This window comes from Suncus etruscus, chromosome 1 (assembly GCF_024139225.1).
Source record: "Suncus etruscus isolate mSunEtr1 chromosome 1, mSunEtr1.pri.cur, whole genome shotgun sequence".
In the NCBI taxonomy this organism is placed as follows: Eukaryota; Metazoa; Chordata; class Mammalia; order Eulipotyphla; family Soricidae; genus Suncus; species Suncus etruscus.
The window spans coordinates 202,870,989-202,885,290 of record NC_064848.1 but is presented as its reverse complement, the minus strand read 5'-3'; the positions used below and the strand labels follow the sequence as shown (position 1 = coordinate 202,885,290).

Below are 14,302 nucleotides of genomic sequence, written 5' to 3'. Positions count from 1 at the left end.
AACCACGTGCCACGTTGCTGACGATGGCGGCTGGGGCCCTGACACTCTCGGGGTCTGGCATTACCTGTAACCTTTGGGGGCAGTGGGGGTCAGGGAAATGGGGGTGCAGGGACTCCTTTGTGCACCTGGGCATGAAGCATTCATTTCTGGGGGGGGTGGGGAGGTGGTTCAGTGGGATGGGCAGGGCTCTGGGCTTTCGTGCCCAGCCCTGCGTGATAAACTGAGGACTGAGCTTGGAGCACGCACTGAGCACTGAGCTGGGAGTCACCATGAGCACTAAACCGGAAATTATCTTTGCATGCACAACCTCTGATTTCCAAACTCAGCACTGCATAATCTTTCTGAACACTGAGCTGGAAGTAGTCCCCGAGTACTGTTAGAGGACCCTCCCCCCAATAAACTTCTTTGCAAAGAAAATGCTTATACATGTCAGTGTGGGAGAGCATCTTTCTCTGTCCTTTCTAGCTTTCTTTTCTTTTCTTTTTTTTTTTTAATATCTGATACCCAGGTCAAAATCTGCCTGATTGAATCCAGTGCTGTACCTGGCATTTGCACTGAACTGATTTCTGCCAGTACCCTGCCTTCCTCTGGCCTCCACCCTGAGGTGCCCCAAATACCCCTGATTTTCCCTATGCTCAGAAATCCTGCCCAGAAGGGGTTTGCACTGTGGGAGGAAGAAGCCAGATTTACCCAGGAAAACACTCCTCAGTATAAGCAATCATGCTCTATTGGCAATAGATGAAAGAGGGTCAAAGTTGGGGGTGTGTTGGAGTGTACCTCCAGATTTCCCAGAGAAGAGGGACCCCCCCAAGAAGCAGACTCAGCCCAGATTCTATGAATCGTGTGCCATCACCATTCTCCAAACCTGGCACTTTCTTAGCATGTCCTGGTTCCCCAGGGTGGTCCCATGTGACCCTCCCCATGCATGGGAGGGTTTCCTTATCCTGTTCGTCATCCCATAATATGCAGCTTGGCTTATTCTTTTGCCTCTTTGAAAGGACCTGCCCCCCATATCCCAAAGCCTTCCCTTCCTGGATGTCTCTGAGGGCTCAGCACTCCCAGGGAGTAGGTTTGGTCCTGGGGACGTCCCAGGCACTCGCAGAGTTCCCCAGTCCCATTGCTGTAGCTGCCGCAAGTTGGAGGAAGCTCGCCCCAATATCTGTTTCTATATCTGGGTCCTTCCCCGGTCGGACCCCCCCCCCCCCCCGCCGGCTTCTTCTCACCCACCTCCGCAAAGTTTCTAGTGATGGGAACTGCGCTCGGATATAATTGCTTGATTAAGGGGAAAATGACTTAGATTTCAGCAGCCACATTACCAATAGGACTCTAAAAGCCTCTATCTTACACCCCGGCTCCATTAGATGGAAAAGGAGCTGGGCTCCTGCCAGGGGGAAGGGCCAGGACCCCCTTATCAGCACACAGGCCCTCAGAGAACCACCAGATCATGGGCCCCGGATTGGAGCAAAGACTCAACTTCTCCCCTGCATAGTGATGATAATAAGGCAGGAGGGAGCTTCAGCAAATAGAGCTGAGAGTGGGTAAAGAAGATCCAGAGATGGGCTCTAGAAGCCGGGGATGGAGGGCCACCACCCCGCTCCCATGAGTTCCTCCATATACATGCAGGAATGGTGTGGCAAGGCAAGGCTGGTAGAGATGCAGGCTTTGCGGGTGACCGCCTCTTCTAAAGTCAGTGCTCTGGGACTGGGAGGGATAATATAGCAGGGAGGGCATTTGCCTTGCATGTGGCCGAACCGGGTTCAGTCCTATCTGATCTTCCAAGTACAACTAAGAATGATACCTGAGTGCAGAGGCAGGAGTAAGCTCTGAGCATTGCTGGGTGTGGCCCCAAACAACAACAACAACAACAACAAAAGTGGGGTCTGGAGCAATAGCACAACATGAAGGGCATTTGCCTTGAATGGAGCTAACCCATGTTTGATCCCTGGCATCCCATAGGGTCCCCTGAGCACCAACCACCAGGATTGATTCCTAAGTGCAGAGCCAGGGGTCAGCCCTGAGCATCACTGGGTGTGGCCCCAAAATGAACAAACAAAAGTGGGTTTACCCTACCTGAACCCTAACCCTCATCCTCACATTAACCCTATTCCTTAGCCTACCCTAACCCTAACCCTAATACTAAAATTAACCCTAACCCTAACTTCAACAACAATGAAAAAGTGAGTTTACATCTTAGGAGGAGGGAAGCAATCTTAGGAGCACCCCTGCAGGAAAGATATAGGATTTCCAATTTATCATGGCTGCCCCCACCCCGAGTTCCTAGAAGACTCAGAATTCAACACCAGACTCTATCCTGCATGTGGAAGTCCCTGAAGGTGGCCAGCTGAGCTCACCGCCGCCCCCTAGCGGCAGACTCCCCCACTGGCCTGTCCTGGCAGAGATGGGCCACCCCCACACTGCCCACAGAGAGCGCTGGAGAGCAAGCAGCAGGCCTGGGGTTCTCCCTGCACCTGCCTTCTGCTGCTTCCAGCTCCTGTGGGGGTCTCCTGTACACAGACCTCCCAGCGAGAGACTCTCCATCCCTTCCAGAAACAGGTCCTGGAACCAAATCTCCTCTCAACAGTCATGCAATATGCCACAGAGCTTTAGACAAGGTTGGGTTCCAGCCACTGCTGGACAAAGCAGCTTGTCACATGGAAATTGTGGGGGGCTCAGAGGGGCTGGGCAGCTCGGGGAGCTACAGGTGTTGGGGTTGAGGAGGTACAGAGATCAGAAGAATCCAGGATGCAGCATTTTGAGGGGAGGAGAGCAAAGACCAGAGGAGAGAAGTTTAGGGGAACAGCTGGCCCCAAAGACCCACTGGGAGTTTGTTGGGCTGTGAATAGGAAGGGAGGGGCTGGGGCTGGGAAGTGCCTGGCCCTAGGTAATGGCAAGTGTCACTGTCACTGGCAGGCCAGCAGCTCTGGGCTCAGGTCAGTCTAACCCACTGTTAGCCAGGGGGGAGTAAGGACAGAGGGTGTCCCTGTCGGCTTCTGGACTTCTGTAGCAACAGCAAAATCTGCCATGGAGATGAGGGGGAGCACAGCTGGGAGGGGGATCAGGCTGAAGGACCAGGGACAGTAGGGCGTTTGCATTGCATGCAACCAACACAGGATGGACCCCGGTTCGATTCCTGGCATCCCATATGGATCCTTGAGCTTGCCAGAAGCGACTTCTGAGATCAGAGCCTGGAGTAACCTCTGAGCACTGCTGGGTGTGACCCAAAAACAAAACAAACAAAAACGACCAGGGACACACCCTGGAGATGGTGAATGTGAGCACTAGAGTCAGAGGGCATGAGCACTAGGGACAGGGTATGAACACTGGAGACAGAGTTTGGCACAGGAGACAGAAGTGTGAGCACTGGGGACAGAGGGTGTGAGCATTGGTAGCAAGGTATGAGCACTAGGAACGGGAGCGTGAGCACTGGAGATGGGGCATGTACATGGTCAGATGGGTGTGAGCTCTGGATAGTGACTGGGGACTGACTGGCTCTGGCTTTTGCTGGCACCCTTCCACCCCTAGCCCTTCTGCCACCCCCCAAAAAAAGCAGCTGACAAGCTCCCCATGACCTAGGCCCACCAGGGGCCTCTCTAGGGGGTGTCTTCCCCAGCAATCAGGGCATGATTGGGCTTTGGGGGCTTTGGGGTTGGGACATAGAGAGGCTGAGTTAGCCACAGGGTACCTCGAGGGTGGCTTGATCCCCCAAACTGAGGGACACCCTCAGTCTCCCACCTGCACCTCCTCTCAGCACATCAGAGCCAATCCAGACCCTGGGCAACTGGGGCCCTTCCCCCAAGGCAGAAATGAAGGAAAAGAGGAAGAGTACTAAGGATGAGGGAGAGTGCTAAGGAAGGGAGGGGTGCTAGGAAGCAAAGAGAGTTAAGGCGGAGGGGTGGTGAGGGGAGGGTGCTAAGGAGGGGAGGGGCACTAAGGACTCCAGTTCCACCCACTCCCTTTTTCTACACATCTAAGATCTTCCACATCTGGACCTTCTCCCTCCTCCCTCCTCCCTCCATCTGAGCCCCATCTGGCCCTCTCCCACCATGTTGGGCTGGCTTTCAAGTGCCTCTCAAGCCCCCTGCACCTTCCTTCACTCTCTTCTTACAGTCATTCTCACCCTCAACTCCCTCCTCTGTCCCAAGATTGTCCGGGAGGTCTGGGACCAGCAGTGCCCATGTCCTGGGGGGACAGAGCCTAGCGGCTGGGCCTTACCCCATTCCCATGCTGGGTGCTGGAAGTAGGGAGTCTTATCTCCCCAGTGCAGCTTCCAGAAGGTTCTTTCCCAGGTCAGAATTCAATTAACTTCCAGAGCACAAGTCAGAGGTGCCAGCTCCCCTTCAACCTTCTCCTTGCCCTCTTGCTTGGGAACCTGCCCTTGCAACATCTGAGCTGAATGCAGGATCATGTGAGCTGGGCAGGGCCGAGCACACTTGGGGACTATCCTCTCCTGACTCCCATTATTCTTGGGGTACTCAGGAGGGGCCCCCAACCCTCAACTTTCAGCTCTGAGTCCTGAGGACCTTATGAGCACCTGGTAGCTCCAGGATTGAGGCATACTGTACCCCAAAAGTCCCACCCACCAGGTCCCCATTCCCAGAGTCTCTGCACCCTGGGTCCATACTGAATCTGGCCAGACAAGGGTGTGGGAGGAGAGAGAGAGAGAGGAGATCTTTGTAGGGACTCTGTGGGGTGGGGGTGGAAGGGGCTGCAGCAACCCTTGGAACCCCTTTAAAGGGTCTAGCAAAGCTGAAAATGCCAGGAACTTCTAACATCCAGCACCCTAACACCCCAGGAATTCAGCAGCTCAGCACCAACAGCCCAGCTTTTCATTTTAATGCAGGCACAGAGAAGGATTTGGGGCACTGCTCTTGGTTTCTAGAGCCATTAAGGGCCTGTTTTGCCATCCTCCCTGTCCTCCTCATTAGGGCTATGCACCCCGTGATGTTGAGATGTTGGCTATTCCATATTTGCAGACCCGAGTAATGATATAGGGTGAAGAAGTGTAGAAATGAATCCCAGCCTTACTGTGAGCACAAAAGTGGATTTTCCTGCCCTGGTGGGTTCTTGAAAACTATATGAGAGTACAGAGGAAATGGGAGGTTGGGAAATTTGAGTTCATTAACAATTTAATCAATGTGCCGGGTCCTTCCCCAGGTGGCCAGAACTGTCCCTGACCCAGGTCTGTTCTCCCTCGCTTTGCCCAGCATTGTCCCGCCTGCCTGTCTCCAGTGACCAGTGGCTACATCTGACCCTTACTTCATTCTCTAAACAGTGGATGCATTCCTAATCTGAATCATGCCAGGAAGGCGGGTCATCTCAGATCCCCAGGGGTTCCACAGTGCTCATCCTGGGCCTTTGAGCCCTGCCTTGGTGTAGATGACAAGTGAGAAGTGTTGGGGTCTCTGTTCACCCTAGCTGGCTTTTATAGATGTCCACTAATCCCTTCCTAAGAATGAGACTAAACATGACACACCCAGTTAACTAGTTCTCATGCATCCCTCCTCTCCCTATCTCACAAACCCCCATTGAGGACCCAAGTGTCCAGGGATCCCTAAAAGCTTCATCCATCCCCAGGGCATAATGTGCCCATCCACTCTTTTGGGGAGTTTGGAAACTGAGGATGGGTAAGAGACTGTTCGAGGGGTGCCTGGTTGCTTCACTGAGAGTCAGGTAAAACTAGTGAAGGGAAAATTCCTGGGGTGCCAGGTTGACTCCAGAACACATTCCTTGAGGACCAAGATGGACCCCCCCAAACATACACCTTCAGAACCTTTAACCTCCACCTTCCAAGACCCCTTTAAAGGGAACCCACAAGCTCCAAAGATGAATCTTTTCCACATGTGTCATCTCTAAGATGTGATCTTAGAAACAGCCAGGGGCCACCCTAGGACACCCCCTCCTCATTCTCCATCACCCCTGCGCTGGAAAGGACCACACACACACACACACCCCACCACCAACCCCAGGTCCTGTTCTGTGATGACTTGATGGAGACCAGACTGGTCCTTCCTCCCCAAACCTGGTGTTCCAGTTGCCTAGCAACCAGGGATGGGCGGGCAGCCATCCAATCAGAGATGGACAGGGGTGGGACCATGACCCCAAGAGCCAGGTTCTGCTCCCTGGCCCCCCACACACCATTCAGACCACCTCATCGCCAGTCCCTGGCACCCCCCAAAAGACAGACAGGCTCGGTGCCCGCTGATCTCAGCCCGGTCCTCACCCCACCGAGGCCCATTCTGCGGCTTTAATCTGTGACATTTAACATAAATAGTTTCCTGGTCCCAGCTGACCTTTCATGGCGGTTCTGCTCAGCTGCGGCTCCTGGCAGCTGTGCAGAGCAGCCGTCTGCGGCCTCCGTCTGCTACAGCCCAAATGGCTCCTCCGTGCTAGGTGCGATGGGAAATTGGGGTGTAGGTCCCCGCAGACAGCAGCCCAGCCTGGAACCTGCCCTGCCCTGCCTGGGCTTCTGTCTCAGTGCTGCTGCCATTAGAAGGATCGGGAAGTGGGTTATTATTATTATTAAGCGGTCAGTTATGACGGTAATGGGGCCAATGCCTTGGCCAGCGCTCCTGAGCCTCTGAGCTGAGCTTTTGAAGTTCAAATTCTCCCTGGAGCTCAACCAGGAGCATAGCTGGCGGGGAGAGGAGTTGGAGCAAACTCTGTGGACTCCCCACCATCATGGAGGAAGTGACATGAATTCACTCAAACCCAGAAACCTCTGTACCCCCTAAGAGAAGACCCCCCAATCAATGCCAGTGTGGCCACCCTTGACATTGCTTTCCGGGGAAGACTTTGCTTCCGGTGGTATTCAGGGGTCTCTCCTGTCTCTGTGTTTAAGGATCACTTCTGGAAGTGCCCAAGGATTACTCCATGCTCTGCGCTCAGAGATCACTCCTGGCAGTGCTCAGGACTTATTCTTGGCTCCATGCTCAGGGATCACTCCTGACTTTGTGCTCAGGAATTATTCCTGGCAGTGCTAAGGGCTTACTTATGATGGTGCTCAGGGCTTTCTCCTGGCTCTGTGCTCAGGGATTACTCCATGCTCTGTGCTCAGAGATCACTCCAGGCAGTTTCAGGATTTACTCCTGACTGTGCTCAGGGATCACTCCTTATGGGCTCAGGGGAGCATATAGGGGCTAGAATTGATTCCAGGTCATCTGTGTTCAAAAAAGCTCTTTACCCGCTGCACTATCGCTCTCCCCACCAGGAAGACGTTTAGGGGGTTTCTTCAGAAGGCTAGTGAGACAAAGGGCCTCAGGCCCTGACCCCAGAGGCATGCCTAGCACTTCTCCCTCCCTCCCATCCAATGACCCTGGACAAGTCTCGTGAACTCAGAAGACCTTCCCCAACCTGCAGACATGCAACTTTGGGTCAGGAATTGCTGACTTGTTCCAGCTTGCCCCAGGAATGCAACCCCCCCCCAACATTGAGGTGTGTGGGGTGGGTTTGCCTTAGGCCAGTGCATGCTCCCAAATTCATGTTGAAGACCTGCCCACAGTGTGACTTGGGAGAATTTGGAGTAAGAAGGTTGGCTGTAGACAAGAGGGTGGGGCCCTTGTTCCTGAGTTAGTGCCCTTTAGGGGAAAAAAAATCAGGGCTTCCTCTCTGCAATCCCCACTTTGACAAAGAAGTGGGTAGATCTGAAAAGGGAATCCCCTGCCTGAAGACCCAGAGAGACAAATACCTACAGAGGTATCCAAGGTTGAAGTGGATCAAGAGGGTTAAGATAGGGCCTAAACTACAGAAATGCCCCACAGCAGACAGTGTCTTCCATAAAGCAAGTACCCACAACCTCCTCTTCCTTTTGCACCCCAGCCCACGGTCACTTTTCTACCCACAAATGTCTCTCACGTACCTCCATTTTTGCTTCAAAACCTCCTTCCAGCCCGTCTTGACTCCTTGTTCCATGCTTGCTGGGTGGATCAGTCCTCACCAGTGACCCAAACATCAAGGCTGTGAGCAGAAGATAAAGATGCAGCATCACGTGGCATGTGTGGTAAGTCACGCAGTAAGCCCAGTTGTTTGTGTTTCAAATATCTGGGGGGAGAGGCCAGGACCATAACACAGCAGGGGGGCACTCTTGTCTTGCACAGGGTTAACCCAGGTTTGACCCTGGGCCTCCCATAGGTTCTTCCGGACCCCCGCCAAGAGTGATTTCTGAATGCAGAGCCAGGATTAACCCCAGAGCATTACCAGGTGTGGCCTCAAAGCAAACAAAAATTTTAATAAATAAAAATATTTTTTGGAGCAGTGGAGGGGGAAAGTTAGAAGAAAAGAAACCCCAAGCTATGGCTTCTGGCACCTTCAGACTTGGTGGGATTTTAGGGAGGGAAGAGACCCAGTAGGAGATGAGAAGATGTGAAGGCAGAGGAGAGATGGTGGAGAGATGTGGGGTGAGGGGACTCCGAGGGATCCCTATTGGTTTTTCTTCTGCTACATCAATCAGAAATAGCATTAACCTGAATGGGGGTCTGGAGCCATAGTACAGTGGGGAGAGCATTTGCACTGCATGTGTCCAATCAGGGCTTGATCCCGGCATCCCAGAGGGTCCCCCAAACCCACCTGAGGAGGGTGCAGACTCAGAGAAGGGGTTGGTTGGTGGCAGGTGAGGCTGGGCACAGGGCGGCTCCATAATTGCCCCCCCAAAAAAGGCTCCAGTGTTTGGTGGGAATGGTGCAGAGGTTCCTCTTATCTCTGTCATTCCTGTCACTGAGGATGGAGAGAGGAAGGGAGAAGGAGGGAGGAAGGAAGAAGGAAGAGGGAGGAGGATATAATTAGGATGCATATCCATTTCCGCCTGGCGAGCAGCCACGGATCTCTTGGACTTAATTGCTTGTTTCTTTTCTATCCAGTTTTCTGGATCTGGGAGTTTGGTGACTGACCAGGAGCCAATGGGACTGTGGCAATGAGACACAGCAGAATCCAAGAGGAGGAGCCGGTCCATTTGCTCCTGATATTGTTCTGAACTGCAGACCACAGCCCTTGTACCTCGATTCCCCCATCTCAGGGCCTCTTCCGTAAAGGAGCACATGAGAGCACCTTCTTGTCTCCCAGGGGTCCCTTGGCATCATGTTCAGAGCTATGTTGTACCTGGAAGATAATAATGTGAGGTGGGAAGAATAGGGGTGCTCTGTACCTCAACATAAGCCATAGGATGACACCACCTCTAGCAAATGCCCCAGAGCAATCATGCATAGATAAGTGAGCCCTCAGGCTCTGGAACCCCAATACTGAAGGACTTCTTGTGGTGCCCCAATGCAGTTCACAATCCATTAATCTGGGGAAACTATTGGGGTCCCCAAACTGCTATGGATGTTATTCTTAGCTGTAAGGCTTTCTAGTGGGACTGGAGTGCTAGCATGGTGGGGAGGGCACTTGCCTTGCATGTGGCTGACCCAGGTTCAATCTCCGGCATCCCCTATGATCCCTTGAGCTCCCAACCAAGAGAAATTCCTGAATACAGAGCTGGTGGTGCTCAGAGGAACTCCTGAGCACCACCAGGTATGGCCCCCAGAACTAAAACAAAAACAAAATAAAAAATAAAAAAGACTTTTAGCACTGAGCAAGTTGGGAGGCTAATTTGGAGTTCTGAGTAGTCTTGGGGGGCACACAGAGCCTAGGGTAGAGGCCTGTGGGGTCCCTTGACCTTGGAACCTTGGAACCTGGCAGTCTTTGAGGTTGGCCTTGGGCCAAATGAGTATCATCATTCTGGAAACTTCTGGCTGCAAGAATCACTTAGCACCAAGGACTCTGCATTATGCCCCTCCTTCACCCACCCTCCTCCTGTGCTGGGGGTGTCAATGGAGCCAGGAGACTGGACCAGGAAGGATAGAAGACCCCAGCTTCCCCCCCACACACACCAGCCTTTTCTGCTGCTGGAAGGATCTCCCTTCTCTGGCACCAGCCTGGCAGGGCAGGCTAGCCGTGTTTTATGGCCCTATCACATGTGACATCTCTCCCGTTAGGGAGAAACTGTCACGGCAAAACATAGATTTCAAGACGCACTTTCTACTTCGGGATTATGAATAACCCCTCCGATCATTAGAACTGGAGCATTTTTTAAAAATCCAATTTGTTTCTCACCTCGAAGCCCATTTAGCTTGTTTCCTGCCCACTGTGGTGAGCGAGGGAGGGCTGGATGGAGCCTGCGGTTGCCAAGTCTGTACCTGGCACCCCCCAGAAGGAAGAGGGAGGGTCCCTTCTCACCCTAAGGATGCCCCTTTGCCAGGAACGAGCAACTCTGGAACTGTGTGTGTATCTCTGGGCCATCTCCCCACTGACCTCAGAGTGGGGTGATGTCCATAAAAGGGAGAGCAGCCCTGGGTGGCACCCGAGTGGATCTAGGAGGCTTGGGTGGCGGGGGGGGAGTCCCTCATAGGGAGATTCTGGAAGAAGCCAGTTCTGACTCAGTCCATCCTACAGCAGGTCTAAATAGGAGACATAGGGCAAATAAAAATAGTAAGAAGCAAAAGGTCTAGGCCAATCCCCGCATTAGCCATGGAGGTGCCCCCAGACTCCCCCATGCCTGTCAATCACTCCACAGCCGAAGTGACAGCTGAGACGCATGCAGACAGGTGCCACGCGCCGTGCCCGCCCGTCCTTCCCAGCGACAGGAGCTGTTCGTCTTCTTTGGGGCTCAGCTGGCTCGTCCACGCTGCGGGCGAGGGGCACCTTGTGATGGGAAGAGGCAGTGTGTGTAGGGGGAGGCAAGGCTCAGTAAGGAATTGTGGGGGGCTGGTACTGCATGGCACTGTGTGTTGAAAGGATGAGGACAGAGAGAGTGGAGAAGGGGAGTGGCCATTCACAAGCTCCCCTCCTGTAGTGCCTGAGCCCAGAGGAGGCAATGGGGGCCATGGTTGGGGGACAGCTGGGGGAAGGGCAGAGCAAAGACACTAGGAGGGTATATGGGGCCTGGAAGGTGACTCAAGGCAGGTGGACTCAGTTTCTCCTGAGTGACCTACTTACGTGGTCACTCAGGCTGTCTCCTTCTGAGTCTGCAGAGGGTGGGCCCCAAAATGAGTGGACCCCATCAGTGAGTGGCCCCATCAGAAAGTGAACCCTAGAAGCGAGTGAACATTGGGGAGCCCTCCCAGTGCAGATGAGGTCTGCAGCACCACTATTGGGCACCCCCTGAGCCCTGTCATTGGTGGCTTCTTCTACCTGACAGGTCCCAGGTGCTGGCTGGGTGCTGTGACCTTTGCTGTGACCCCTCCAGCAAAGGTGCCCCCTGGCACGCCCTGGAGGTCACAGAACAGATTTGCCCTCCTGCCCAAGGAGGGCTGACGGAGAGGATGCACCTGTCCCGCACCCCCGTTCTTCCTAGGACCCCTGACTTCCCACCTGCTGCTGGGGTCCTCCCTGTGCTCCTCCTGCCGCCCCTTTGCCTGGGTCCCTTCCAGCCCCGGTCTGTGTGTGGGCCTCAGCCAGGCCAGACTGCGCAGACTCGGGGCCGGTTCCCAGACGCTTAATTGGAGCTTCATTCCCTGCGCACCTGTTCCTCCGCCATATGGTCTGAGGTAAATAGACTGGAAGTGTTTATCCAGAGCCAGCACTGCCGGGAGGGGCCCCTCCATCGCCCTCCTGCTGCTTCTGCTTCTGCTTCTGCTGCTGCTGCTACTCAAGGACAGGGCCCCCCTTCTTGGGCTGGAGTGGAGGGTCCATGCAGTGACCATGCTAGAGTCACCCTCACCCACCCAACAGGACCTGAGGGCCACAGAAGGGGACTGGGGAGGGCCCCCCCTGCATGCATTCTGGCTGCAGAGACTGGTAGGACTCATGAGGGGTGAGTTTGGGGTTGTCTGGGAGGGGATGGGGGGGCTGCAGAGCCTGGCAACTCTGGCCTAGCCTCACCAGATGGTTTCAAGTTTGCAAAACCTAACCATGGGAGACCCAGGTCCTTGCAGGACTCACCAGGGATGGAACCCCTGGATGTGGTGGGGCGGGGCCTGGGCGGGGCCATGGCTGTGTGGGTGTGGTCATAGATGCAGTGGGCGTGGCCAGAGCACTGGGATCTCATTTAAGAGGCTTCACTGCACCTCCCTTTCCCATGCTTGCACATGAAAGCAGGGAAATCACAGATCTTGAAGGCGCTTGGCTCAAGTCAACCAGAAGGAACTGGGGGACACAGAGCCCCCATTCGCTCTGCATCCACCCCACTAGCAGGCAGGCTCCAATTCTCTGAGATGATCCCACAGGAAGGAGCTTGGTTTAAAGACCTAAAGTGCAGAAGAAGGCCACCTGCCAGCTCTCTCTCTCTCTCTCTCTCTCTCTCTCTCTCTCTCTCTCTCTCTCTCTCTCTCTCTCTCCTCTTTCTTCCCCTCCCTTCTGCCTCCTGGTCCAGATTGTGGGGCAGTGCCCGTCTCCCACCTGCTCTCCCCCAAAAGGGTGAAGGGGACAGCTCATTGCCAGACCCCCCCAATCCTGAGCTATATCCCTAGCTGGCCTGTGTGGGAAGTGGAAGGGGGGAAATCTTCCCAAATCTGCATGCAGGAGTAACAGGCAGAGGCAGAAGGTGGAGAGCAGTGTCCATCGAAGATGGATCCCTGGCATTTGAACAAGTGGCACAGTGGCCCTTCAGACAGATGGTTTCCTGGGCCCAGAGATGGTTCTGTGGCTAAGCGAGCACATGTCCTGCCTGTAGAAACCTGGGTTCCATTCCCAGCAGGCAGACAAGGAAATGAAAAGGAAGCAGAGTGATTCCAGCTGACATAGTGGCTGGTGCAGGGAGTAGGGGTGAAGTGGGGAGGGGGGCTTGTGCTTCTTCAAAGCCGGCCCTCCAAGACCCAGGGGCTCCATTTAGGGGGTGCAGGGAAGGAATTGCTTCTCCTTGCGTTTCTAGCCGATGCCCGTCTTGCGAAGGATGGATGAGGAGAAGGGATTCCGTGTCCTCTTAATCTGCGCCGAATTGGTCTTTAATATGATGAATGGTTCCTAGCCTTCCTGCCCTGATGGATTCCCTTGGCGGTGCCCAGTACAGCTGCCCAGCTTCTCCCTGGGCCCCGGGACCAGCCCCTGCAGAAGGCTCGGGAAAAATGTTTCTGTCCTGAGATACTCTTCTTGCTAGAGAGATGCCTAGCCCCCTGAACACCCCACTATATACACCAGTTTCTCAAACCTTAAAGATAAGCCTCTCACTCACCCCCACAGGCACTTGGCTGCCTGGCATGGGGGGGGGGGGGAAAGCAGGAAGAAGAAACCAGTTGGAGGCCTGAGGGGTGGGGTGTAATTAGGGAAGGCTTCCTGCAGGAGGTGTCCCCAGAGGCCTCCAGATGGCTGGTTCCCGCAGGCTCCCTGATTGCGCCCTGGACCTTAGGGGCTGAGGCAGAACTCAGTTTTCTGTGAAGGAGAAAAAAAATTAGGTAAGGAAAAGAGAAAAAGCTTTTTAGGGGCAAGTTTTCCATCTGCCCAGGGGGGGTCCTTTGATGAAAAGTCGAAGCTGCGTCCACCCCCACCCGTGGGGAAGGAGAATTTAAAGACAGTTTAAGCTTCTGCATTAATTGACTCCTCCGTGGCTGCTGCGGTGAAGTTGGAGGAAGGAGGGAGGGGGCTTCCCTGCCTGCAGGGGTGCCAGGAAGATCCTTAAAACTCAACTGTGGGGCCAGAGCATTAGCACAGAGGGAAGGGAGTTTGCTTTGTACGAGGCCAATCCAGATTCGATCTCCAGAATCTCATAGGGTCCCCTGAGCCTGCCAGGAGTGATTCCTGAGTGCAAAACTGGAGGAACCCCTGAAGTAGCTGGGTGTGGCTCCTAAACAAATCAAAACAAAACAAACAAAAAATCCTAAACTCATTCCAAACAGGACCGTGTCTGGAAAGGTAGGGACTTTTGGGTGTACAAACAGCTGCTCTGGATGGTGACATGCTGGATGCTGGATGGTGGGGACTTGGGTTTGTAGGTAGTGCCATTGTTGGCTTCACAGAAGTGACAGAGGGTCTGAGAGAGTCTATGGCCCAAGACCTTTGGAAGGTCCCAGATGCAGTAGGTGAAGGGCCTGAACAACACTCTGCCGCTGGGGGCAGCACTGGGGCGGCCAGAGCAGCTGGACTGTCCCTGCTCTTCCTCACCTTCCTCCCTGGGGATTGTGGGGTGTTCTTCCCCAAAGCTCCTATTTCCAGAGCTCCTGGTTTCTCCCAGACTCCGAGGCCGAGGAGCTCGTGTCCCTGGAAAGCCAGCTCCAGGAGGCTAGAATCAGATGAAAACTCTTCCTGGCTACCCTAGTGGGTAGCCTCCCTGGGTCATCCTGGTCTGCCCCCTGACCCCCAACAGGGCCATTCACAACGTTACCTGCTGAGTGACTGCAAC

The 14,302-nt window shown here is 54.2% G+C and overlaps 1 long non-coding RNA gene across 1 annotated transcript; it reads right to left on the bottom strand.

Annotated features, from left to right (window-relative positions):
• Positions 1 to 7,901: 7,901 nt before the first annotated feature.
• LOC126003674 (uncharacterized) lies at positions 7,902 to 10,625 on the bottom strand. Its single transcript, XR_007493824.1, has 3 exons — positions 10,537 to 10,625; positions 8,563 to 8,703; positions 7,902 to 7,953 (listed from the first exon to the last, which is right to left on the bottom strand). It is a non-coding gene; the product is annotated as an uncharacterized LOC126003674 (long non-coding RNA).
• Between the last annotated feature and the right edge of the window lie 3,677 nt (positions 10,626 to 14,302).